This window comes from Ursus arctos, unplaced genomic scaffold, assembly GCF_023065955.2.
Source record: "Ursus arctos isolate Adak ecotype North America unplaced genomic scaffold, UrsArc2.0 scaffold_15, whole genome shotgun sequence".
Lineage (NCBI taxonomy): Eukaryota > Metazoa > Chordata > Mammalia > Carnivora > Ursidae > Ursus > Ursus arctos.
The window spans coordinates 46,074,340-46,102,338 of NW_026622819.1; the positions used below are offsets into that span (position 1 = coordinate 46,074,340).

The 27,999-nt window shown below is 42.8% G+C and overlaps 1 long non-coding RNA gene across 1 annotated transcript in view; it reads right to left on the bottom strand.

The window, feature by feature from the left end:
- LOC113264010 (uncharacterized) overlaps nucleotides 1-27,999 on the bottom strand; it is a 193,141-nt gene that overhangs the window by 123,392 nt on the left and 41,750 nt on the right. The gene's annotated exons all lie outside the window — the stretch shown is intronic.

The following is a 27,999-nucleotide window of genomic DNA, read 5'->3' on the forward strand; positions in this document are numbered from 1 at the left end:
CTTAGCAACTGGTAGAATCCTCATGAAGTGAGAGCTCCCTGAAAAGTCTTGAACATTTTTTTCCAATGAATGTATAGACGTAAGTATACAGACATACATGCAGAACGAATACATATATACATACTACGTGTGCCGTTATGTATGCACACACTACGTAGCGTTTATGAGCTTCCGTATGGCTATGCATACTGATACACACACATATATGTGCATGGGTATGAATAAAATATCCTTGAAAGAATATATGAAGAAACTGTTTTTAAACGTTTGCTTCCAAGAAGGGGGACTGAGTTCCAGGGGCATAAGTTTGGGAGGCTTTTCATTTTACAATTAATATCCTTTTGTATATTTTAAATGTTGACCCAATAGAAGTGTTTTACTTATTAAAAAATACATGCTTAAGAGAGTCTCCATGTGTTTTTTTCTATGATCCTCAACCTTTTCTCTCACCCAATACTCACTGCCTCTTCTTCACTCTACCCTGAGACTGTGAGGCCTCGTCTGGCTATGGCTATCCCTGTCCACCAGAGAGAGCGCAGGCCCTCCACGTCAGCCCCCAGTCCCCATGGCCCCCTGCGTAAGGAGCGTTCCTTCTCCTGCCCTCCCAGCCTCTCACCGTTGCTTTCTCTCCATACCATCCACCACTATCTGGTACAGTTTGCACTTTACACCCTTACCTTCATCACCGGTTTCCCCCCACTAGAAAGTAAGCTCGATTAGGGCATGGATTCCTGTCTGCCTTGTTCACTCCTGTGACCCAGCACATATAGGTGTCCCTGGACATAATAGACTCTCAATAAATATTTAATAAGAGGGTGACAAAGGGAGCGAGTGAAGGAATGAGTGATCCTTCAGTACTATGCTGGGAACCTCAGTTCCAGCAGCAACAACGCGAAGAAGAAAGGAGCAGAGGGAAAGGAGCAGAGGGAGGTCTGGTCCCTATGGCCAGGACTGGGTAGGAAGAAGACATTGGTATGGAAGCATAGGCCTCAGGAGGCAGGTCTCCTCCACTCATTTCTGCCCCACAACACCTCCTGCAGCAGGAGCTCAGGAAGAAAAGGCTGGAAGCCAACTAAGTGGGCGTAGGGCCCCTATGGCTGGGAGACCACGGATGTGAGAAAGGGACACAATGCAATCGCGTTTACAACAGCGTAGAGCACCGTGAACATCTTCATCGTGGAATTTTACAATTTCCTAAAGGGGCAGGAAGGCCTGCAGAAAGAATAACCGAGAAGGACATTTGAAACGTTGTTGCATGATTTGTGTTAATCATGGCAAATTTTTCAGGGGATGAGCTCCTAACCTTTTTTATATACAAGTGTATCCCTAGAATAGGTTTATGAGAATATCACCCATGAAAAATTACCGAGTCATTCAATAAATATTTACCGAGCACTCATCTGTGTGCTGGGCACTGTGCTCGTCCCCGGGGAAACAGCACTCAATAAGGCAATGAAGCCTTCACGGAGCTTACACTCGTGGTTTTTTTTTTTTAATATTTTATTTATTTGTCGGGGGTGTGGGATGGGGGAGGACACCAGAGCTTACATTCTTTTTTTTTTTTTTTTAAAGATTTTATTTATTTATTTGATAGAGAGAGACAGCCAGCGAGACAGCGAGAGAGGGAACACAAGCAGGGGGAGTGGGAGAGGAAGAAGCAGGCTCATAGCGGAGGAGCCTGATGTGGGGCTCGATCCCGGATCGCCGGGATCACGCCCTGAGCCGAAGGCAGACACTTAACGACTATGCCACCCAGGTGCCCCCAGAGCTTACATTCTAAGGAGCAAGACCAGGCATAAACAAGTCACCCAAACCACAGATACTGCTGTTTCAGCCCGTGCTTTGCCATACAAAAGAAATAAATTGAGAGAAGCCGAGGAGACCTCCGTGAGGATGGGCACGGAGGAGGGGGCAGCCCCCGGCATCAGGGCCCATCCTGCCTCTGACTTATCCTCGCAATGCGCTTCCGAAGTTTGCTGCCCACAGCATCTCAGAACATCAGCGGGGACATCGCCTGGGAATCCCTCAGGCAGAGAATCTCAGGCCTCCTCACAGAACTCCTGAATCAATCCATATCCTAACAAGATCCCCAAGGCTTGCACACGCACTCAAGTGTGAAGACGACTCCTCGGGACTGCTTCTCAATGCCAGTACTGCACTCTGCCCACGCTGTCTGTATAACAAAAGCAGTAAGCCAGAAGTGCCTTCCCCCTACCCCCGCCCAGTGGTCCCCAACCCTGGCTGAGGGGAGTGGGTGGGTCCAGATCCCTCCAGTCTCAAGGGCACTCACTCTGAGATGTGCATTTCACACTTTCCCCGGGGCTTCCCCGGGGTTAAGCTCGGTTGCCCACTGTGGTAGCGGGTGCCCTGTATTGGCTGCCTCCTCTTTTCTGTGTCACTGTCCTATTTTCCCATCCACCTTCCCCGGACCTCCCAAGTAAACTGCTGCTGTTTGCTTCTTGTCTCAGGGTATTCTGAAGAGACCCCAGGCTAAGACAGCAGACCCCTCTGAGTAGGGGGCATCTGCATGGGGAACTGAAGGACAGAAAGAATGGGGAGAAGTGCTCTCCCAGCAGAGGCAACAGTCAATGACAGGCCGTGAGGCTGGGGGAAATGGGCAGCGCTGGAGGACCAGAACGGAGGCAGGTGAGGTGAGAGCACGGTGGGAAGCTGTGTGGAGCATGGGTGTCACAAGAACACAAGGGAGAAGGGTTGAAATTCACACCAACGCACAATGCAGGTGACAGATGAGCGTGGCTTGGACGGATCCGCTGAAGCTGTTAGTAGAAGGTCAAAGACACAGGTAGAAGAATCTTGACATCATTGCTAAGTGTAGCCTGAACATATCCACCCCTGTTTAGAAATAGTCACTAGTAGCCTACTGTTGACCAGAAGCCTTACCACCAACCAACAGTCAATTAAAAACAGTTCGTATGTTGCATTAAATACTGTATTCTTAGAATAAAGCTAGAAAAAAGAAAATATTGAGAAAGTCCTAAAAGACATGAAGTATTGTGCTGTATTTATAGAAAAAAATTCACACGTAAGTGAACCCGCAGAGTTCAAACCCATGTTGTTCAACTGTGAGTTGTTATTTTTCTGAGGAAAAGCTCAGCAGGGCTGGAGCACAACCTGTATGAATCGATGGGAGGTAAGGTGATGGGGGAGTGTTTCCAAGCATGTTCTGCTGAGTGACGTATTTATACAGTATTCTTAATTTCAGGATTTTTCAAAGCCTTTCATATGTGCTTAGCGATTCTCCACAAGGTATGATATCTCACACTTCCTAATCTTATTTGATAAAGACCGTGCTTTTTGATGTCTTCAATTTTTAAAAAACATTTAGATTACTCCCAGATAAGAAAAATTATCTTAGATCACATTAGGAAGTGACTTGTGTGTCAAACCTAGGAAATGACAATAAAAAAGAAGTTTTTAAGAAGGGACCATCAATAGATCATACTGATATTTTAGAAAGCTAATTCTAATAGTAGAGACTGTTTCCTTGAACTGATAGCTACAATAATAGGATTTTAAATGATCATGTGACCTCTGCTAAGAACACATTCTAATCTTAAAAATTCTTCTTGTCAAGTTCTCCAGTGCATCTAACCTAAGTCTTTCTTGGTGCAGATTAAGTCCATGTATCACCCTTGCATTCTCCTTTATCTCTCACAGTCTTTTTCCAGATTATAACGGCATGTTTTCCTCTTTTGCTGACTCCAACAAAACTTGTGAAATAACAATACACTGGAGAAACACAGGTGGTTAAACACTAAAATCAGATGATTTCCAAATTAAAATTTTTTAAAAATAATGAACAATTCAGCCTCTTGTGCATTTGCCCAGTCTATTCCTTTCTAGATCCGAATACTCTATCGAAATACAAATAGACTCTTTCTTGCAGAAACCATTGTATTTTGCCTCCTGAACACTATTGCTTGTGAATATTTGCATGTAACACTGTGCTATCCAATGACTGGGTGCATGTTTCTCATCAACCCCCAGTGAGAATCCCAGATTAAGATTGAGAACAGCTGGAATCAAGAGTCTTCTGCCACCAGCTCTGTGACCTTGAGTAGGACACTGTCCCATCCGTGCTTCACCTTCCTGGTGTATGAAATGCAGCTGTTTAGAGTAGGCGTCTCTAAAGCCTGTACCTTGTCCATGAGTCTGAGAACTGCTCTTTATCCTCGCAGCTCTCCCGTCTACAAAAGAAGCAAATTCCCAGGATTGTAGAGACCTCTAGATGCTTTCTCCCTCAAGGCTCTGACTCTAGTGTGTTCATGACAGAAAATTACTCAGCATTGAAAATTTAGTAATGATCAATTTTCCCCAACCTCTTTTAGATCAAGTGAAGTCTAAATATGTAGCCCCTCTGGTCTATACCGTCCCTCAAAGGGCTGCACAAAACATTTCCCTTTCCTTGGAATAAAAAGGTAACACGGTTTCTTGAATTCCACATATGAGTGAAATATACATAAATCCAGTATATCTCCCAAGCGCCCTTCCCTCATTATGCGGGAGCCAATCAGTTAGCCCAGACTAGAAAATGAAGAATCCAAGTCCGAGAAGAAAACTTTTGAGTTTTAGTACAATGATTATAGCTTGTTAAACGAGAAATCCCCTATGTAGCCTACAGATGAGGTTAGTTTTTTTTTTTTTTTTGAAGTTTGAACAACCTTATGAAGATAAGAATTCACATAAAAACCCAGATTTCCCATTTCTCTTGAAAAATCTGAAAATCCTCTGATGTTAGGACCCCATCACCCTGCTAGCATGTAACCCAACTGGTCCCTTATTCATTCTCATTGTTTCCCTGACATGTGGCCAAGTCCTTTCATCGTGCTTTTGTGGTCTTGTTGCTATTGTTTAAAAACCAGAAGAAATTTTCTCTGTATCAGTATTGGGGAAACAAGAGATACACTAAGTGGACTGATCAAGAAAAATGGAAAACAGCTTATTTCTATGGGGAAGAACAGGGCATAATTTTTTGTTCAGAGAGATGTGAGCCCACTTGACTCTGATCTGCTTGGCCCTATGGGCATTTAAGTTTGAGATAGTTTGGGAAGCCTGTGGTGGGGGAACCAGCTGTCCCTTCGCCATGATTCAATCTTTCCATCTGTGAAGTAAGCTGGTTGGACTGGATGGTCCTTTCTGGCTTGGACAAAAAGTCTAATATCCTGTGTTCCAACAAAGTCAAAAAAACTTCTGATAAGGACCAGACAACCCAATTTGGGTTCTGCTGGGGTAAGAAAAGACAATACTGACACCCAGTGGTCCATTAACCAGCTCCCATCTGAGGTCCCAAAGTTCCTGAGGACCACTTTGAGAACCCAGGCTCAGACAGAACTTTCTTCGTGTCTTGGAGGCAAAGGAAACAAAAGACTACCTAAAGCCAGTAACAGGAAAACAAACAAACAAAAAACATGTACTGGCTTGCTTTCTAAACCCTTCTGATGGGGATCTGGCTATATCCTGGTTTGGCTTTAAGATACCCATTATATCACAAGCATTTGTATTCAACAAGATATTTGTCTTACATTATGGAAACAAATATGCTTTTGAAAATGAAAGACTTATTTCCCAGGGGGTAAAAGCCCAAACACCCTGAACTAGTCTATAACGATTTCTTTGATTTATTAATTAGTCTTCTGAGCCCTGAAAAGTAAATGATAAATATCTGAGATGATGAGGACAGGGACTCTGTTCCCCTAGTTTGCGAACCTCTCAGCATGACCTCAAATCCTTCAATTTGGAATAATAATGAGGTTACTGCAAGTGTGAGGGCTGAGGCAGAATTGGCAGGGAAAACACATTTTGAGAGCTTCTTCCACTTTCAATGGGCTAATCGTTACCAGAGTTTAAAAACCAGCAAGGTCTAAAATGTAACCTTTGGTGACATTTAGGTCTGACTGCTGAACAAAAGAAAATAAGTGAAAAATGCATTTTAATAATGATTACTTCACATCTAAAGCCCTTGATTTGGGAGGGGAAAAGAAAGGACCAGCGACCTGGCCTTCCAATCATAATGTAAGCTGACATCTCGATGCAGTACTCTAAATTAGGCTTCAGAGGATCAGCACTGGCAGGAAGGGTGGGAACGGTAATGCTGTTGCAAAAATATCTACCGATCTTGTCTTTTTGTCAGTGGAGAAATCACCAGTTAGCATCATGGCAAAACTGCTCAAGACGCACACTGAAAAGGAGACAGAGTAAATCGGTTCATGGATTCTCCCCTCCTCTCATAAACAACAGAATCAAGGAAAATAAATACCAGAAAAAAATTCTGCCGCACCCAAACAAGGAAATCAAATGTCATGATCTCTAAAGGTCAAAAGAAAGAAGATGACTCCTATCTTATTCCCAGAGGATACTACAACTCCTGAGAATGTCCCTCAATGCCCCCCAAATCAGCAAGCAATACAAGAAGAATGGTATCCTTTTTGTCTCTTTTGACCCCAACGTAGTACTGAGGAAACGGTCTGGGGGTGAGGAGAAATGAAAAAGAAAGTGAAGAGTTGCCTCGACCCACTTGTGCAGAAGCATAGGCTACTAGACTCGTGCTGAATTGGGAGAACCATCTAGAAGATATTACCCTATGTTTCATTAAGTGGAACAGTCCCAGGCACAAGACAAAAACAAAATTTAAGAAAAAGGAACTGAAACTAGTTCAAGAAAGATTGTACACAACCCCAACTGAACTCTCCCCCACCCCACCATGCCTGCAGGCCGGAGAGGGGGAGGGAACGCAACACCTGGGCCTTTTAGCTGTAGCTACGGGGTCAGACAAGGCTCTGGTGATGGTGGAAAGAGGGCTGGGGAGAATTCTCTCCAGCTGACGGACAGGAGAGGTAGTCTACAGAGCAGCCCTCTTACACAGGAGTAATGCAAAAAGGAGCAAGGTGTTAATCTGAAAATACCCAAGAAAATTCAGCATGAGAACGCAGTTAAAAAGATTAATATCTTAGTTTCATAGAAAAAATCGCCCAAGGATCATTCCCAAGTGCTTTGTCCAATAGAATACATTAATAAGATTACTTAAAAGCAATAAACAATAAATTAAACCTCTCAAAGCCTAGCCAATAAAACTACAGAATCAAATATAAAAAGGTACGGTAAAGCTAAGGAAGTGAATAAGAACCCAACTAAAACTAATACCATTTAAAAACTAATGAATAAATTAGAAGCAGCAAGAAAGAGAATAAATATAATTGGAAATGAAATTCAGGACAGAAGACTTGAGATAATCACAATGCATGGGGGGGAAGCTAATGGGAAGCAAAGAAGAGATATAAAACAGGAAGTTATTATATTCTAACAAGAGAAAATCTCTGAAGTAATGTTGTGAGTTGAATTGTGTCCCCCCGATCCCCCGCAAAAGATGGAAGTCCTAACCCCCAGTACCTGTGAATGTGAACTTATTTGTAAATAGGGTCTTTACAAATATAGTGAAGCTAAGGTGAAGTCCACTTACGAGGTGGACCCTAATCTAATCTGACTAGTGCCCTTATAAGAGAAAACGGAGCTGGGGCACCTGGGTGGCACAGCGGTTAAACGTCTGCCTTCGGCTCAGGGCGTGATCCCGGCGTTATGGGATCGAGCCCCACATCAGGCTCATCTGCTCTGGTGGGAGCCTGCTTCTTCCTCTCCCACTCCCCCTGCTTGTGTTCCCTCTCTCGCTGGCTGTCTCTCTCTGTCAAATAAATAAATAAAATCTTTTAAAAAAAAAAGAGAAAACGGAGCTGTTAAGAAAAGATCGTGTGAAGACACAGAGACATGGGAGAGATAGCCAAAGGAACACCAAAGCAGAGATTTGAGCGATGCTTCTACAAGTCAATAAACCTCGAGTGTTGCCTGCCTTCACCAGAAGGGAGAGGGTATAGAGCAGATTCTCCATCAGAGCCCTCAAGGAGAGTCAACACCTAAACCCTGATTTTGAACTAGTAGCTTCTGGAACTGTAAGAGGATAAATTTCTGTTGTTTGAAGTTACTCAGCTTGTGTGGTATTTTGTTAAATGTGCACTAGAAAAGGAAAACAAGTACCAAGTTCTACAAATAGAACAAAAGAACAAATCATTTTAAGTATGGGGTCGGGGAGGACCTGGGTGGCTCAGCCAGTTAAGCGTCTGCCTTAGGCTCAGGTCATGACCCCAGGGTCCTGGGATGGAGCCCCGTGTCTGACACCCTGCTCAGTGGGGAGTCTGTTTCTCCCGGGCCCTCTGACCCTCTCCCTTCCTCATGCTATCGCTCTCACTCTCTCTTCGAATGAATAAATAAATCTTAAAAAAAAAAAAATCGGGAACTAAGATTGAGAAATGGAATAGAAATATTGTAAATCTTAGAGGACTTCTCCTACCTCCATTTGGACCGCAAACTTTCTAAATGATTAAGTTCTTCTTTCCAGCTTACCTCTTAACTCAGGCGAAAGACCTTGTGAGCAAAGCATCCCCTGATGGGAACAGAAACTATCCCCAGAGTAAGGACTGCTTTGAGCCAGCAAGAGCCTGCCCATGCTGGATCCCAAGACAATGATCACCCGACTTCTACTGCCCACGCGCATGGACCCACCGACCTTTGTCCCACATTTTCCTTATATAAACCTGGAAGTCTCTTCAGCACTTTGGAGACAGTCTTTGAGACGCTCTTCTGCTGTCTTCCCGGCGATGGCCTCACGGAAATAAATTCCTTCCTTGTTTCACCACCATGGGTCTCTCTGCCTTTGGACCTTGTCAGTGGCGATTGCCTGAACCTAATCTGTTGGGGACCCGCAGAGCCAGGGGCCCTTGCTCCCTGTGCCCCGGCTACAGTAGAAATATTTAAATCTAATAAAATGTGTTAAAAGGAGCTAATAGTTTGAAAGGACACAAATAAATACTGCTTATAATTCAAATATGATGTTTAAAAAATCACGAGTCCTAACTATTCAATGTTTCACCTCATTTTCTTCACATTCAACATTCTTAGCAGTGATAGGGGCTCCTGGGTGGCATAGCGGTTAGGCGTCTGCCTTCGGCTCAGGGCGTGATCCCGGCGATCTGGGATCGAGTCCCACATCAGGCTCTTCTGCTATGAGCCTGCTTCTTCCTCTCCCGCTCCCCCTGCTTGTGTTCCCTCTCTCGCTGGCTGTCTCTATCTCTGTAGAATAAATAAATAAAATCTTTAAAAAAAAAAAAACAAAAACAAAAAACAAAACAAAAAAAAAAACATTCTTAGCAGTGATAAAGATGGACACAGGAGCCGCTGAACTAGACATCGGGAATCCAACAGGAGTAAGACATGTCTCTGCCTTCCAAGATTTAGAATCCTGTCACAAAAATAAATCCAATATTTGCACACTTCACTGTGTTTTTACACTGGCATCGCCCTAGGTAGCTCATATCCTTTCATGGAATAGGCATTGGTCAAGCTCTTTTAGACCATGGATTCCATGCTGCAAAGCTATGAGAAAGGTACATTATTATCCTCATTAGACATTTTATGAGGAAGAAATATTTATCGAAAAGTTATTAACTTCAATTTCACTTTCATCTCTTTTTGCCTATTAAATTCTAGTAAAATTCAAATTAATAGTTTTTTTTGCAGGGGGGGGCGAGGTAGGGGAATGGAATCCGGTTTTAGCCCATCTGTTCATTAGCTGTGTGTGATAGTTAATTTTATGTGTCAGCTTCACTGGGGATGCCCACGTGACTGATACAATGTTATTTCTGAGCATGTCTGGGAGGATGTCTCTGGAACAGCCTAGCATTTGAATCCGTAGACTTAAGGAAAGAAGATCACTGTCACCAAGGCAGGCGAGCGCCATCCAATTCCTTGCCGGACTGAATAGAATGAAAGAGAAACAGATGAAGGAAGGGGGCATTTGCTGTCTCTGCTTGAGCTGGGACATCTGCCTTCTCAGGCTCGCAGACATCTGCACTCCTGGTTCTCAGGCTTTTGGACTCAGGTCAAGATTCATACCTTCGGCCCCTCAATTCTCAGAGTTTTTACTCAGACTGAATCACACCACTGGGTTTGCTGGGCTCCAGCTTACAGCGGCAGATTATGGGACTTCTCAGCCTCCCAGGACCCAGTTCTTATAATAAATCAATCTCTCCCTCTCTCAATATATGTGTCTGTATATGGATATAGATATATCCTATTGGTTCTGTGTCTCTGGAGCACCCTAATACTCTGTGTGACCTTAGACATAGGACTGCTGGGCTGTTTTTGTTTTGTGTTTGTTTTTTTTTTTAAAGATTTTCTTATTTATTTGAGATAGAGGGAGGAAGAGAGCATGAGTGGGGGAGGGGCAGAGGGAGAAGGAGAGCAGACTCCCCACTGAGCAGGGAGCCTGACTCCCAGCTCGATCCCAGGACCCCGAGATCATGACCTGAGCCAAAGACACGCTTAACTGCCCAAGCCACCCAGGCACCCCCATAGGGCTGCTGTTCTGCGTCTCGTACCGGAGGGATAGTACTAGTTGTCCCCGTATCAGTTTCCCTTTCCCTCCTTTCACTATAGAACTCCTGGATTTCAGGTGCGCACATATGAGAATGAGAACTTGAATCCCCAGCCTCTCCAGCAGCTGAGTGTGACTACGCGACTATGCTACAACCCAATTAGCTGAAGCAGATTTGGGGCACTTTCTGGACAGTAACCTTAAAGAGAAAGGGTGTGTTCCCCCCCCCCTCCCAGCTCCTGCTGCTGCTTCGAACATCAACGTGATGACCGGAGCTTTTCACATGATGAGGTTGGAGCTCCCTTCTAAGGAGGCAGGCGCAGAAAGCTGGAAGCAGCTTAGATCCCAGGATAATTCTGGAGCCACCACATCATCTCTGGTCTGTCTGTATCTGAACTTTCCAGAAGGGAAAAACAAATGTCTATCTTATTTAAGCCACTACTTTTGCATTTCAGCTATAGCTCATCTAATCTCACAGATGCAAATGACTTTCCTTTATATTTTTTAAAGCAGTAAAAGCCCTTTACAAGTATTAAAACAATTAGCATAATTCTCTGAAGCAGGGGTAGGGAACAGAGCCACATTTTATCAATGAGTAAGGTGAAGCTTGGAGAAGAAAAATAACTTAAATGCAATGAGCAAAGCTCAGATCCAAACCTGGATTATTCTGAAATCCGCAGATGCTGGCTGGCAAAACAAAACCGTCATTTTGGGCATTTTTCTCTGTTGACCCCATGTAGTCTCTTCCCCAGAATCCTCCTCAACACGAGAAGAAGAAAAGCAATTTTATCCCTCATCAAGTGTGGGGAAATGCCCAAATATTTTAATCATGCAAAAACAGGAAAAAAGCCAAAAAGACAATGGACATCTCTCTCAAAAGCTGATATACAATTTTTGACCAAGAGAGAAAAGAAGTGATGAAGGAGAGAAGTCAGAGAGGAGCTACTGACCAATTCTGAGGACTCACACGACTCCACCCTCTCTACCCGGAGAATGATTTCTGATTGCCTCCCAAATTTTGTTTCCAGCCCCGTCTCTCTCCCCAGCTTCAAGGGGATGCTGGAAATTCATAAGCATCTATTCAACAAAGTCATAAATATCTACATGGGAGCCGCAGCGCTAGGTACCAGGGAATCCCATATGCATAAGATGTCGTTCTTGCCTTCCGAATTTGTAGTTTTCTGACAAAAATAGTAACATGATACGTGAGCACCTTACTAGCTGTGTTACATTAGTATCATCCTAGCAGCTCACACCCTAGTATGAAATAGGCATCGTTCAAGATGCTTAGCACGTACATTATGGGTTCCAGGCAATAAATCTATAAGAAATCTGTATTATTATCCTCATTTCGCAGATGAGAAGGTGAGGCACCGAACAATTTAATAATTTACGCAACATTCCACAGCAAGTTGCAAATGCTGCCTCATTCAAGACTCCCAACTGCCCGAGTCATCGGTACCTGTGTAATACCGTAAGTATCATGCTTATTGTTGGCAAAAGTCTGGGGCAACGGATGGACATAGCCAAGCGTCGGGAGTGTTAGCGAATAGTTTTAGTGGAAGAAATACAAAACAAGATATAAAGAGATAAAGTTCACTTAACATCTCCCAGGTATTAAAACACGAAAGTGAGCTCAGGAAGACTGAACTCCAAACTGAACCTCACAACGTAACATAGGGGTAAGCGGAGCACCCCACGGATACAGCACTCAGAAAAGACATCTGAGGAAGGGAGTAGACGAGCATTCATGAGACGCTTCTTAATGGAAAGAGACATGCAAGCGAAGCCCTAAAGAGTGATTAGGTCCAAGTTGGGGGAAAGGCTTTCCATGTTGGGAAAGTTAAGTGCAAAATCCTGCAGACAGGTGGGCACTTGCCTCCTTGGGGGACGTGCCTGTCCTGTGATTGGAGGTGGGAATGGTAAGGATGACATGGAGAAAGATGTGAGAGGAAATGGCGTCCTGGTGTCCAGGTGTCCACAGCTAAAGCCTATCTTTCTCTAAACGTTTGCTCTTCCCCTGGTCCTCTGACTCAGTTATTGTCTGAATAATCCGCTTTGAAGTCTTCCAGTCACCTCTGATGTGCCCCCCTCCCTTGCCTCTGCATTCAAAGTCTCATGATCTCTTGTTAAATTATCTGATATACATGCCTTTTTGTTATTCCCATTACCACACCTTGGGCATACCCCAGTTCGCCAAGCCTAGACAACCAGCGATGACTCCGCAGCCTACAATTTTCAGCCCAGCTTGTTCAAACCCACAAGATCTTGGGATCTCATGGGCACAAGGCAAAATGTGCCGTTTCACTCCGACATGCAAATACAAATACACCAGATACCTGGAAAGACACTCAGGTTTACTGGCAACAAAAATAAGAGCAGATAATCATAAAGTTCTTACCTCGTGGAACTTGAAAGATAAAAAGATTGGCAATTGGTGTCAAAGGTGTGAGGAAATGGGCAGGGGGGGATTGCTTCGGGAGTGTGAACTGATAACAACTGTTGTGGAAAGTGGTTTAGTAATGGCTATCAACATCCTTAAAAATGGGCATGACCTCTCCCAGTAATTCCACCTCTAAGTGTTTATCCACTTATCCACAAGAGATCATTGGACCAGAATCTCAGCAAGTATGTATCAAGAGGTTTACCATGGCAATCCGAGACTGAAACCGATGTATTATTAATTTATTTTTTAAAAAACTATGGGATATACTTATAACGGAAATCCTATCCAGCAGATGAAGATAATAATGTAGACCTATATTTGTTGACATGGAAAAGTATCATTATATATGCTCGTGTATACATATCTGAAGCAGAAAAACAAAACCCTAGATGTTGAAAAACCATTTTTGTAAATATCTGCCTGTCAGAGACCCAAGTAAGTTCCATAGCCAAATCTTGCCACAATATCTTAACTAAAGAAAATCTGAACAAAAACGAAAGGCTGAAATCAAAGAGATACAGTTCTGAAACTAGGAGTTAATTCTTACTTGGGTCAAAGGAAATCCAGCGTATCATGCCAAGTAACACTTTTTATACCGTTTCTTTTTTCTTTTTTTTTTGCCCTTTTCTCTCTGGTCTTATTATGCACAGAACTCTTCCTCTCCCTCCATTACTCACTCCCTACCATCTACCAAAATATCCCTGGCATATGCTGTGATAATGCTATGCATATTAACAAATGTATATTTGGTATTCATCTGTTTTTGGCACTGTTGGAATTCCCCGACTATTAAGAGGACAAAGGTGTCTTTTGTTAATGACAACTTTTGGACCACACCTAAGAATGGGGGCTGCTTGCCAGGAAAACCATCCAAGGGATTAGAGGGGTGGAACTTGCAGTCTCACTCCCCTGACCTCCAGGGAGGGGAGAGGGGATGGAGGTTGAATCAATGCCAATATCCAATGATTTAATTAATCATGCATGGAGTAGTTTCTGTTGGAGAGATGAAAATGTCTTGGAAATAGATACTGGTGATGGTTGCGCAGTATTATGAGTGCTGTTAATGGCGCTGAGTTGTAAACCTAAAGATGGTTTCAAAGGCAAATTTTATGTTCTACGTATTTCAGCACAGTAAAACAGAAGGGACTGGCATGGCCCCAGCCCTTTTTGCCTCCCTGTCCCCTTTCTTTCTGCCCAGAGAAGAGCTAATGCCCATACTGTTACAGGAGCCAGCCAGGCACCGTGAGGTGACCAGCATGAGGATGAAAAGCAACATAGTCAAGAAGGTCGAGCAGAAACAGACAGTATCAAGGCCCCTGCAGGCATGAGCAGCCTCAAGTCCAGAGCTGATTATGGCCTGATTTCTCATGAGAAAACTGAAAGTCCTTTTTGTTTAAGGTATTAAAGTTTTCAGGGGCGCCTGGGTGGTTCAGTCGGTTCAGCGTCTGCCTCTGGCTCAGGTCATGATCCTGGGATGGAGCCCGGCATCAGGCTCCCTGCTTAGTGGGGAGTCTGCTTCTCCCACCCCCAGCTCGTACACTGCTCTCTCTCTCTCTCTCAAATAAATAAATCTAAAAAACAAAACTTTGCTCAAGTTCTCAGTTACTTGCCGCTACATGCACTCCTGACAGACACCACTCCCCATTGCGGTATCAATATACTGGGAAATGAAGTACCCGAACATGGTCCTCAAAACCCTTCCAGCCGAGCCCTAAGGTCCCTTTGCAGACTTACCTCACCTTTTATCCTCACGCGTATGCCAGACTCCAACTTTGCCTTTCTCTAAATAGAATGTTCACCTTTCTGCTTCCTGCTTTTGCTCATCGCAGTTCCTGACCTAGAATGTCCTCCCCTGCCAACTCCTCTTAGCCACACATCAACCCTACCTCTCTCAGAAAGTTCACTCCAGCAAGAAGTAAAGACTCTGCTTCTGAAATCCCAAACCCCTGTGTATCCCATTTATCGCCAGCATCCAATCCATTGGCAAGTCTTTTTAGATCTACCTTTTTTTTTTTTTTTTAAGATTTTATGTATTTGAGAGAGAGAACACAATAGAGAGAGCACAAGTGGAGTGGAGGGGCAGAGGGAGAGGGAGAAGCAGACTCCCCGCTGAGCAGGGAACCTGACATGGGGCTTGATCCCAGGACCCCGGGATCATGACCTGAGCTGAAGGCAGCTGCTTAATGGACTGAGCCACCCAGGCGCCCCCTAGATCTCCTTTCATATTACATCCTACAGAAAAGCACTTCCAACCACAACCACCGGTCCCCATCCTCCTGCAGGCCATGCTCAGCTCTCATCTGGACAGTCCCAATTGCTTCCAGCTGGCCTCCTTATTCAATTCTTGCCTCCTTTCCTCCAGTCAATTTCTAGCACAGATACCAGAGTAAGGTTTGGAAAAACGTAAGTTGGATCATATCATCTCCCCATCCCAACACTCCAGGTATCTTCCTAACACATTAGAATAAAATCCAAGCTCCTTTCCTTACTTGGCCTAGCAGCCTTTTCCACAACCTGCTCCTTGTCTGCTCCTTCAAACTCCATTTTTATCCCTCTCTTCTTGTTTACTCTAACCATGCTGACCTTCTTCGGTTCCTTGAACGTGCCAACCTAATTCCAGCCTTTAGACATTTGCACTTACATTCCATCTACCTGGAACGATCTCCTCCCAAAACTACACATAGCTGGTTCCCTCATTACTAAGAAAGTTCTACTCAAACGTCACCACCCCAGAGAGACCTGCTGTGACCATTTGATCTAAAAGAAATACAATACCACTCTCTCACATGTATTCTTTTTCCTCATAGCATTTCTCTCACCACCCCACCCCAAGTCTAAAGCTATTTTCATTTTCTTATTTATGATAGGGTTCCCCATTTGACTGCCAGCTCACTAGGGCAGAGGCTATGTTCTGTCCATCACCGCATCTCTGGCATCCACCACGGTGCCGGGCACAGGGCAGGTCTGACTACTGTAATGTCTCCTGTTTGTGCAGTTCGTGCACCTGCCTTGTTATCACTACGAGGTGGGTATTTGCCACCCAAGGCACTGTCAACATTTTCTCCAACTGAACCTCCCCTTCCTTCCATCCTACTGTCTGCTCCCTGTACCTCCTGCAAATTTCAGGACATCCAAATACCCGTGTAATGAATGAACCTTCCAGTATCTAGTATTATTTTTTATTTATTCGAGATGTATTGTTATTTGAAAGAGAGAAAAGGAGACGAGAGGGGCAGAGGGAGAGAATCTTCAAGCAGATTCCCCAGAGAGCACGGAGCCTGACGCAGCCTCCAACCCACAACCCGTGAGATCGTGACCTGAGCCGAGACCAAGAGCTGGACATTCAACTGACTGAGCCACCCTGGCGTCCCTAGTTTCAGGTTTTATTTTCAGTCTGTCAGCAATCTCTTGCTTAATCTGTAATCTTTCTGAAACTAACCAAATTTGTCCTTCACCGAGTTCATTGCTATGAAATAGTTTAAATGTTAATGATGAAATCATTTAGTTTTCTTTTTCTATTTCCACTTTGAATCCTTCTTTCAAACAGAAATATATTTTAAATACAAAAGATGAAATAAAGCTTAAAACCTAAATAAACAGAAATAATGGTATGCTATTTAAAAAGAATCACCAGCAACCACAAGCCTGTACATGGAAACAATAGTGAGCTCCTCTCTCTACTGCTGCTTTAAGTCATACAGCTAAGTGGCCACCACTCAAGTCCAAGCTTCCCAGTTTCTTGAGAATATCTGCCCGGTGCCAGCCTCATTTGGAGAGCAGATCTCACGGCATCAGGTCCATGACTGAAGTCCTGATGAGTTAAGTCCTCGGCAGCAATATTACTTCAGATAAAATTATTAAAACCACAGTCTCCCTTAAATGCATAATTGGTTAGTGAAAGAAGCCAGTCTGAAAAGGCTAAATACTGTAGGATTCCAATTATATGACATTCTAGAAACGTCAAAAGTATAGAGACAGTAACAAGGTCAGTGATTGAATGTAGTTAGTGCAACTAAATTGTACACTTAATAATGACTGAAGTGATAAGTTGCTTGTGGTGTATATTTTACCATAATAAAAAAAGGCAAAAAAACCATCAGTGGTTGTCAGAGGTTCATTAGGAGAGGTAAGAATGAACAGATGAAGAATGAACAGAGGATTTTTAGAGCAGTGAAACTATTCTGTAGGTTATTGTAATGGCGGATGCCTGTCATTACACATTTGTCAAAACTCATAGAGCCTATAACAGCAAGAGTGAACTCCAGTATAAACTATGGACTTTAGCTAATAATCATGTATCAATATTGGTTCTTCAATTGCAAAAAATGTACCCCTCTGATGCAAGATATCACGAACAGAGGGAACTGAGGGGAGGTGGGGAAAGGGGGTGTATGGGAACTCTGCACTTTCTGCTCGATTCTCTCTAAGCCTAAAACTGCTCTGGAAAATGACGTCTATTCTTTTTTTTTTTTTTTTTTTTTTTTTTAAGTTCCTCTTCTGGTCACCGGTGTCTACTCGAATAGAATTGTAAAGAAAGTCCTTAGGGGAAAATTATAGATTTAGGTTACCATTACTTTAATTACATGTCCATATTTCTCCTCAATGACTCAATGAGTTTTCTGTTTAATACGAATTCTTAAATATCAAACAACTCATCTGGGGAGATGTTTATTAAACGCCTACTATTTGCAAGGCTCTCTGGTAGGCACTCATATACTTTTAAATTATTCAAAAATCACCCTGGGAGAGGGAAAAGAAAGATTTCCATAGGATTTCCCACAAGCTTTTTTTCTGGGTGCACAAGTCACCTTGCTCCCTAATCGCTCACCCCAGCAAGCTCAGAGGAACCAGGACTGTCTCTCCTATCTTCTGCACATTTTTATGGATTCCTCACCTCCTCTCAACAGAAAGAAGATAATTTCTCAGAGCAAACGGTCACATTGATATTCATGGGATAAACGGTTTGTAACTGAACGGCAACACCCTGCTAATGTAAATTTCATACACAGCTTCCAAAAGGTTAAACAATGCTGCTTCGCTCTACTGTGCCCAGAAAGCAAATGACAGCAAGAGGCTCAACCCCGGCGCCAGGCTGGGCAAAGTCCTTATTGCAGAAAGTTCTCCCAGCACGAGGTCTTGCTCTCTGCTTAGGAGAGATATTCAACACCCGTTAACAGCCAGAGTTCCCTGGAAACTAATGACTCAGCACACACACGTACCCTACCCAGTCAACTTTCTGGACTCAAAAGTGAAAGACCGTAGTAGAGGATGGTGGGAAAGTAGAGATGGAATTATTTTCAAGTTTACTTTATGAATATGTATTTTTAAACAACTTTCCCAACTATGCTTGCTGCATATCGTTACCCTGCCCCACCGGTCCGTAATTTAGCACTCTGACTCCACCTTCTCTCAGTCTATTTATTGAGTGCCTACTATGTGATAAGCATCCTTAAGTATAACATCCTGAAAGTATAACAATGAAGAGTTCAGACAATTTCTTGGCCCCCAAGAAGTTTACAATCTGGCAGAAGCTGACAATAAGCTGATTTCAGACTGTGTTAAATGCTACGGAGAAAAATAAAATGGGGTGATGGTGTAACAAGGAGAGAGATGGGAGTAGGGCATTTAATGTATAAACTTTAGAGAACTGGGTCATGGAAAACCTTCATAAGGTGGTGATATTTAAATGAGCATAGGGCAACCACCTAAAGATGTGTAAAGGCCCCAGGCAGGACTAACCTTGCATATTCAAGATTAGGAAGGAGGCTAATGTGTCCAGAAAGAGGGAGATCAGGGGCGGGGTGGTGGAGGGCCTTGTAACCATTAGGGGTTTTTTGCCACATACAATAGGCAAGCAAAGAAGGATTTTAAGCAGGGAAGTACAAGGATCTGATGTACACTTTGGAAAGATCAATTTTACGATAGTGTGTAGAAAGGATTATAGGGAAACAAGATTAGAGATAGGGAGATGCATAGGGAGAGGACTAGAACAGACCAGGTGAGAGAGAATGGTAGCTTGGCTTGGACCAGTAGACTCAAGCATCCTGCTGCACAGCCTCTACTGCAAATACGTCCAAGCCAGGGGATGAATGGGAGTCAAAATCTAGCCCTCCCCCATCTTGCCAAGCCCTGGAATCCAGCGAGGTGAGGGCTGATTCAGGCTGAAAAGGAGACCCTTTGACAGTTTGTCCATTCCAAAGGAGCACTTTTTCCCTATACGTGCAGTTGATTTATCTGCTTGAAGAGCCCCCTGAACCACAGTAATGGAGAGAAGAGTTTCAATGGAGGAAATACCACAGCAGGTGACCTGAACAGAACTTGGTGATGAATTCAACTGGAGGTGAGTGGAAAGGGAAAAATGTAGAGTGACTCCTAGCTTTTGGGCTTGAGTATCATGGTGGGTTGTCCCACTTGCTGAGTTGGGGAAGTCTGGAAAAGAAGAACTTTGTAATGCTAGAAAACCAAAAGTTTCGTCTCAAACATATTAATCGAACTTTCCATTAGACATCAGATGGGCAATCAGGTAGGGAGTGAGTTTGGAAAGAGGACATACGGAGAGGGCTGAACCCAGTTGGAGAGCGGTAACAGTTAGAGGTCAGACACAGGAAAGGAGCCAGCAAGTTCCATGCTCAACTCATTTAGCCTCTAACATGCACTTATGCAATGAAACAGGACACAGAGATCATTTGTTCCAGAAATGGCTCCCTGGCAGTTGGAGGCTGGGTGTGCTCACTCAACATGTGTTTTATAGCTCATTTTCAATCAAGGGCTCCCATATAAATCCAGACAGTAGATCATCTACAAATTTAATTAACTGTATTTTTGCAGAATCTCAATTTGACCATAAAAATTTAATGCTTAATATAGTTTAAGGTTCAGTGGCCTTTCTTTTTAAAAGGAGACAAATGAAACTGCCACAGATTAATTTTTCCGGTCATCTCCGATATATCAGAGTTATGAAGACAACTGAGAAGAGTGGGTATTCCAAGTCCAAGTTTGAATATTTGAATAAAATATAGGATTTAACTATCTCCTACCAAACTCTTCTTAAACAAGAATTATTTACTTAATTGTTTGCTCATAGTAATCTCTCTCTAGTACTTCCCGAAGCTAGTCTCAGAAGCCAAGTAGCTCATATCCAGGAGAAACAACCATATCACCTTCTGATATCCTTTGCCTTTGGGTACAGACAGGAGCTACGTGCAGTTGCTATTAATAATGAAAACAAAACCCCCTGCAATAATTTTGGCCAGACCATAAATATTTATAAGGCCTAGGGTGAATTCATTCACATTTTTAGTTCTGCTAATTTAAGGAGAGTTGTCATAAAGAACAGTAGACCTGAATTTCAGAGTTGGCTCTGTCATTTGCTAGTTATGGCTGTGCGCAAAGCAGTTGCCATCGGTTTTCTCAGCTGTAGAAGGGGGATATGCCTACTCTGACTCTTCACAGGCGAGCTGAGCAAATTAAATTAAATGAGGGTATGTGAAGCTACCGGACATTTCTGTTGCTAGGAAGAGCGAATTCAGGTACGTTACAAACTCATTGTCATTCTGAACCTGACCTTATCGTTGCTGGACTAATCAGAAATCAAATGTAGCTGGCATATCTGATACGAACACAAAACAAAGTTTAGCACGTAGTAGCTGATGAATGGATATTCGTTTCTTTCTGTCCATGTTTCCTCCGCTGCTCACCAGAAGAGCAGAGAGACTCATGAGTCCAAGCTTGCTTCCAATAGGAGGAAAACAAAGCCTAGAGTGGTGAAATGACATACCTCTGGCTTCACGCTAATTGTCTAACTTTTCCCATCTGTTAAATAAGAGGTTGGACTAGACAGGTCATTTAAAAACTGTTTCACAGCAGAGCCCACCCACAGCGGTGAAGGGGGAGACGGAAGATGGCTTCCACTCACCTAGGGCACATCTGCTTCTAGGCTGCCATCTACTCCAGCTCTACGTCAGAGTAGTTAGAAAAGAGGGTTGCTGCTAACAACAACAGAATACTTTAAAGCAACTCTGACTTTAAGAGAATTAAACACACTGGCCTGGTGATTGCAGACTCTCTGAGGACTAGAATATGGTTGAATTGTTAATATCTCCAGGCAGCGCCCAGCTCTACAATTCACCTGGTCCCCTCAGCTTCCTTTTTGTCTTTTACCAGCCTACTCATTCAATTAAGTTACCTGCCTCGTCCCAGAATTTCCCCCACCTCCCCGTCATCATTCATATTTTGGGAAAATTCTGATTCGCTTGCGCAAGTTCTTAATTCCATTCTTAGGACGCCAGTGTGGCTGTTACCAAATACAAGAGCAGCTTAAACAATATAATTCACTTTTCTCTCACGTAGCAGTGTCAGTAGTCCAAGGCTGATGGGGCAGTTGTGGTGTCTGGGAATACTACTGTCTTGTCCTGCCATCCTTAACCTGCCATTAGGCAGCCATGAGGTCAGATAAAGCTCAGGATTGCTAAACGGAAAAGAGAAGAATGGGTACTAGAAGACAGCTGTGGGTTTATGCCACATCTTTCCTATTCAATTTTAAACTCTGAGGGCAGAGACCATGAGATGAGCATCTGTATACCCGGCATGATGCCCGGTTATGTGCAAAGTCTGTTCAAGTAGCTACATAACACTCATTTATAGTGCGAAGGAAACCAACAGGGAAAGAAAAGATTCTAGGTAGGAAAAGCAGGTTGGTTATGAAGGAGAAATTCAATTTTAGACATGTTTAACTTGAATACTTACTAGGCATCAAAGGGAGAGGTCAAGCTGACAACTGTATAGACCGATCTTCAGTATGAGGCCAAGACCAGATTCGGATTGTAAATTGGGAGCAATCAACATGTGGGTGACATCTAGAGATTTAGATGAGATTCTAGGGGAATGGGTGTAGATAGAGTAAAAGAAAGATCCAAGAACTGGACGCATGCACATTTAGAGGTTGAGGAGATAAGAAGAAATAAATAAATAAGACTGAGAAATAACCCTTGCAGGTAGGTAGAGAGAGAGGGTATTTCAGACATCGAGTAAAAAGTTTCAATTGAGCCAAATACTGCTAATACGTGGAAAATAAGGGATCAAAGAATATTCGATTTCGCAAGGAGAAGTCATCAGTCATTGGTCACTGATTTAACAGAATGTTATAAGCAAAAGCATGATTGGAACAAGCTCAGGAAAGAATCAAAGGAGAACTTTGTTGTAAAGGGGAGAAAAATGGAGTGTCAGCTGACAGGAAAAGGGGGGTCGAGAAAACTTTTGGTAAGATGTGAGAAATAACGCCTATTTCATTTATAATAGGAATGATCTATTAGAGAAAATTATGATGTTGGTGAGAGGGAATATTGTAGCAATGTCCTTGAACAAAGGAGAGGTGACTGGATCTCATGCAGAAGTGGAAGGACCAATACTAGAAAGGGGCCTGGGGGGCGCCTGGGTGGCACAGCGGTTAAGCGTCTGCCTTCGGCTCAGGGCGTGATCCCGGCGTTATGGGATCGAGCCCCACATCAGGCTCTTCCTCTATGAGCCTGCTTCTTCCTCTCCCACTCCCCCTGCCTGTGTTCCCTCTCTCACTGGCTGTCTCTCTGTCAAATAAATAAATAAATGAATCTTTAGGGGAAAAAAAAAAAAAGAAAGGGGCCTGGGCACTTCATCCTTGGTCATAGTTGGGATGGCACAGTACATGGGTGTCCATGCTGGCAAATGGGTAGATATGATAGAGGAGTGAGTTAAAGATCTTTGCTCTTAACTGAGGGCCTCAGAGGGGATGGGGATGGGGGAATGGGATAGGCCGGTGATGGGTAGTAAGGAGGGCACGTATTGCATGGTGCACTGGGTGTTATGCACAACTAATGAATCATCGAGCCTTACATCGGAAACCGGGGATGTACTGTATGGTGACTAACATAATATAATAAAAAATCATTAAAAAAAAAAAAAGATCTTTGCTCTTACTTCCGTTTTTTTCCCCCCAGTGGAACTAGATCATCACTGAGAATGAGGATGGAGGAGGAGGGTGTATTACAGCTTTTAAAGAAGAAAATGAGATATAAAATGGTTATCTAGAAATGAGAGAGTGAAAGGAGTGAGATCCTATAGTATGCTTGCCTGGCGGCATCAAGAATCCCCTAAAGATTTATGGTCATGAATTTAAAATGAACCAAATCAGACCAGTTATGTGTTTTATTCAAGACACATTCAAGTGTACAGATGCAGGCACAAGGTAATGAACGTGAGTCAAGGGTAATGTGAAAGGTAATGACTGATCTTAGAATTTAGGATGGAAAGTGAGGTCATTTTGGTGATAAAGTATAGTGAAAGGCAGTAAGATTAATAAATCGAATGTCCAAGTGGGTTTAAAGGACTGCTGGGGTTGAGAGGTAGAGAGGGTGAATGGAAACATGGAGGTGGTGGTCAGAGAGTAAGTTAGAGCAAAGTAAGATTCCTAGGATTATACTTAAGTTATAGGAAATTAGAAAGGGGTACAGCCATTTGTAATGGTAGAGGGTGGAGTAGGACTGGATAAATGACAGACCCACAGCTGGAAAGGAAGCCTGGAACTAGGACAAAGAGCACACCTCTCTTAGGTCTTCTTCCCCATCATCAAGGCCGAAGACGGGCCTCTGCTCCTGGACTAACACCCAGCTCCTCTACAAATCAATCAGCAAGGTCAAGACAAGTGTGCACCTTCAAAGTTTGCCTTCGCCCTGGCAGAGATGAAGAAACCAGTGTGTAAGGATTAAAATCCCCTTAAACCTTCTACCCCCATTGGAAGGGTTAAGATGGAGCTCCGAACCCTCTGATACGCATGGCTTTGCCAATGTTATAGGCTTTGAATCCACCAAACCGAGTCTCGCTATGCTGTTCATTAGACTATCAGTGCACAGAGCCCCAGATCACCCCTCATCTCCCATACTCCAATCTTCGTGGGTCGCCTTTATTTGCCCTCAACATCGCATTTGTCTTATTACTCTATGCATGAGATCTGGCTCGTTCCTAAGAACACAGATGCCCTTGTAAGCTTTCTCAAATGACGGATCTTTTCTTTCTCTCACACTTCCTGCCCACTGGGCACAGAGGTAGGGCTGGTTTTCTCTTTGCTTCTTATTGTGGCTTCCAAACAATTTCCCTTCCTTCCTCTGTTGAAAAAAATAAACAAAAAATAAGTTTTGAACCTCATGTCATCAGATGATATCACACATTATCTCTCCTTGATGCTGTCATTAAACAACCCCTACATCACTTTCCTAAATTCTCCAACACTTACAGTTCCTGGCTCACTGTTATTTTCTTCATTACTATTCCTACTTTTGCTCATGCAATTTTAATATAAATGTGGATGAATTATGTAGCACTCAACTGCCTTAGTTTCCTGGTCGACTTCTCTCCGTTTTACATATTCATTCACCAGCTTTAGCCATTCACTCCCATGAGTGTACCTGGATCTGGTCACCACCTCGTGAGGTGAGGGAAGTGAAGTCTATAAAGTTTCTTAATCAGTATACTCTACTGCCTTTCCCTTGACATCCATGAAAGGGGTGTGAACCTACGAATTTGATCCGTGTTCTAATTTAGACTCCTCTATTCACTGTCTGACCTCAAACAAGCTCAAGCTTTGATTCAATTTTTTTATTGGAAAAGGGAAAATAATATCATCTTCCTCACAAGGCGGTTCTAAGGATTAAGTGAGATTATGTAGGGCAGAGCATGAAACTACCACTGTTTTGCTACCTTTTGTACTGAAGAGGTAATATGATATACTGCTTAAGAAGATAGATTTTGCAGGTTGACTGCCAGAGTTCAAAGCCAAGTTCTACTACCCTAGTCATGTGATCTTGAGCAAATTTCTTAACTATTCTATTTTCCAGTATCCATATCTGTAAAATGAGGATGATAACCATACCTGCCTTGTTAAGTTGTTGTGAATATTAAGAGTGTGTGCCAGGAAGTGAAAACACTAAGTTGAAAAGATACCTGCACCCCTCTGCTCATTGTAGCTTTCCAATAGCCAAGACATGGAAACAACCTAAGTACCAGTCTATGGAAGAGTGAATAAGATGAATAAAGCACACAAATAGAATATTACTCAGCCATAAAGAAGAATGAAATCTTGCCATTTGCACAGCATAGATGGACCTTGAGGGCATTATGCCAAGTGAAGTCAGACAAAGAAAGATAAATACCATATGATCTCACTTATATGTAGAATCTAAAAACAAGAACACAAAAACTGAGCTCATAGCTACAGAGAACAGATTGGTGGATGCCAGAGACAGGCAGTGGGGGGAGGGATGGGTAAATGGGGTCAAAAGGTACAAACTTCCACTTACAAAATAAGTCACAGGGATGTCAAGTACAGCATGGTGACTATAGTTAATGCTGTATTGCATGTTGGAAAGTTGCTAAGAGAACAGATCTTAAAAGTTCTCATCACAAAAAAATTTTTGTGACTATGTAGAGTGAGAGATGTTAACCAGACTCGTTTTGGTAATTATTTCACAATATATACAAATACCGAATCATTATGTTGTACACCTGAAACTCAAGTAATATTATAGGTCAATTATCCCTCAATTTTGGGGAAAAAAAAAAAAAAAGAGTGTATGCCAAAGGTTGGCAAACCACAGCCACAGGTCAAGTGTCTGCTTTGTAAGTACGGTTTTGTCATAACACAACCACATTCATTTAAGTACCGTTTGTTGCTTTCCGGGTGCAATTGTGGAGTTGAGTCATTGCCACAGATACCATGGAATGCTAATTCTAAAACACTGACTATACCTGGCTCTTTGCAGAAGTTTGCAGACCCCTGGTATATGCAATCATTCAAAACGGTCTAGTGCATGGGGTGCCTGGGTGGCTCAGTTGGTTGAGCAGCTGACTCATGATTTTGGCTCAGGTCATGATCTCAGGGTCATGAGATCCAGTCCCGCATCAGGCTCCTCGCTCAGCGTGGAGTCTGCTTGGGATTCTCTCTCTCCCTTTCCCTCTGTCCCTACCCCTACTCATACTCTCTAAAACAAATAAATAGAATCTTTAAAACAGTCTAGTACAATGTAAACTCTCAATAAGCAATACTATATTTATTCTCTATAAAAGCCTACTTCAAGTTGTTCGACAAATTATGGAAGAAATTGGGTGTGGGAGGGCAAATAGGAATAAACCACTTGCATTGTGGAGTCCTGTAGTAAAATTCTATTCCATGTAGCTCTGTACAGAAGCTTGGATTTCCCTGGGGGCAGGGGCAGAGTTTTTACATTGGGCATAGGGCTGACTTGGACTTTTACTGGATTTTCATGTCACTGCTGATACTGTGACCAGCGTACCTCATGCCAAGCGTAACATAGGCCTCCAAGGCCATCACCTACATAAGATGCCTAACTGAGCCCAAGATCGGCACAGCGAGTCAGGGAGGACAAGCCTAAGAGTTAAACTAAGTTCTCACAGAATACAATCATTCAAAAATAGTTTTATTTTATTATCTCTAGCAGCTTTGGAAACTGAATAATGGATTAGTTGAATAATAAAGGATGTCTAACTGGTATCTTACACTTTATTGGGTAAAATGCATAGAAATAGCTTTTTGTCAGGAGTTGTGCAAGGAAATAGAAGCCCTTTATAAAAATGTGCTTATCTGCCACACATCGAAACACTTCAAAACAAAACGAAACCCAAGCTCTTAACATTCTTAATTGCTTCAATGCTTCTATTGGATATAACACAGGGTATTACCCAGCGCGTCCATGAAATGTATGCCCTTTTCCTGTGTATTAACTCAAGACGAAAGGCCCGGAGGGTTTCTCACTAAAGTTGGGAAACCAGAAGGCTGTGTTAATTGTCGAGCTGCACTAGCGTGGTTACCAGCCAGGTTTGGCTGACCAACTCAGCCTTCGAATGCTGGAGTTGGCCACCTACCAGCCTAAAAAGGAAATAAGATTATTGTAATATCTTTACCCTCCCTCTATAAAGTAGTCATGAGGACTCCATGAGATGATGAATTTAAAGCACTTAGCACAGGGTACTATGTACTATGCTAAGTGAAATAAGTCAGAGAAAAACAGATACCATATGAGTTCACTTACATGTAGAATCTAAATAAAACAAAAACCAGAAACAGACTCAGAAATACAGACTGGTGATTACCAGAGGGAGGGGGTAGGGGCGTAGACAAAATGGGTAAAGGAGATGAGGAAGTATACACTTGCAGTATAGGGGCGCCCGGGTGGCACAGCGGTTGAGCGTCTGCCTTCGGCTCAGGGCCTGATCCCGGCGTTCTGGGATCAGCCCCACATCAGGCTCCTCTGTTGTGAGCCTGCTTCTTACTCTCCCACTCCCCCTGCTTGTGTTCCCTCTCTCGCTGTCTCTATCTCTGTCAAATAAATGAATAAAATCTTTAAAAAGAAAAAAAACTTGCAGTATAAAATAAAGAAATCCTAAGGATGAAAAGTACAGCATAGGGAATAGTATGCTTACAGTAACCTCATATGGTGACGGATGGTAACTATGCTTGTTGTGGTGAGCACTGTGTAATGTACAGAATTGCTGAATCACTGTTGTACACCTGAAACTAATATAACATTGCACGTCAATTTTATTTTAATAATTAAAATTAAGTAAATAAATAAAAATGGGGTGGGCACTTTGCACTTTGTACCTGTTACATAAGTTATCAAATGTTAGCTAGTAATAGTAGCGGTTGTCATTGCCATGATACTGCAAAAAACTGTAAAATACAGAATTACAGACTCCTGGAAACCCATTTCGGTTGTGAAGGACTTCATTTCTAGTATGGCTGAGGATTCTAAATCCATAGCCAGTATTGTTGGATAAACTGGAAAATAGAAGAATTAACACCTAATTAACTGAAAACTAGATTTATATCAAAGTTTAGGTATTTAGTGAACTTCATCTTGTAAGAGTTTGTATCTATTTATAAAGAAAAGTACCGCCCTTCCCAAAAGCCTAGATAAAACGATTATTATTTTTTAATGAAATATTTGCTTTCTTAGAGGTAACCTCATCAATGGATCCAAGACATTCTCTAAATAAACTTCATACAAGAGAACATTATTAGGGATGTAAAATAATAAGTGAAAGTTCTAACTTAAAATTCCATATC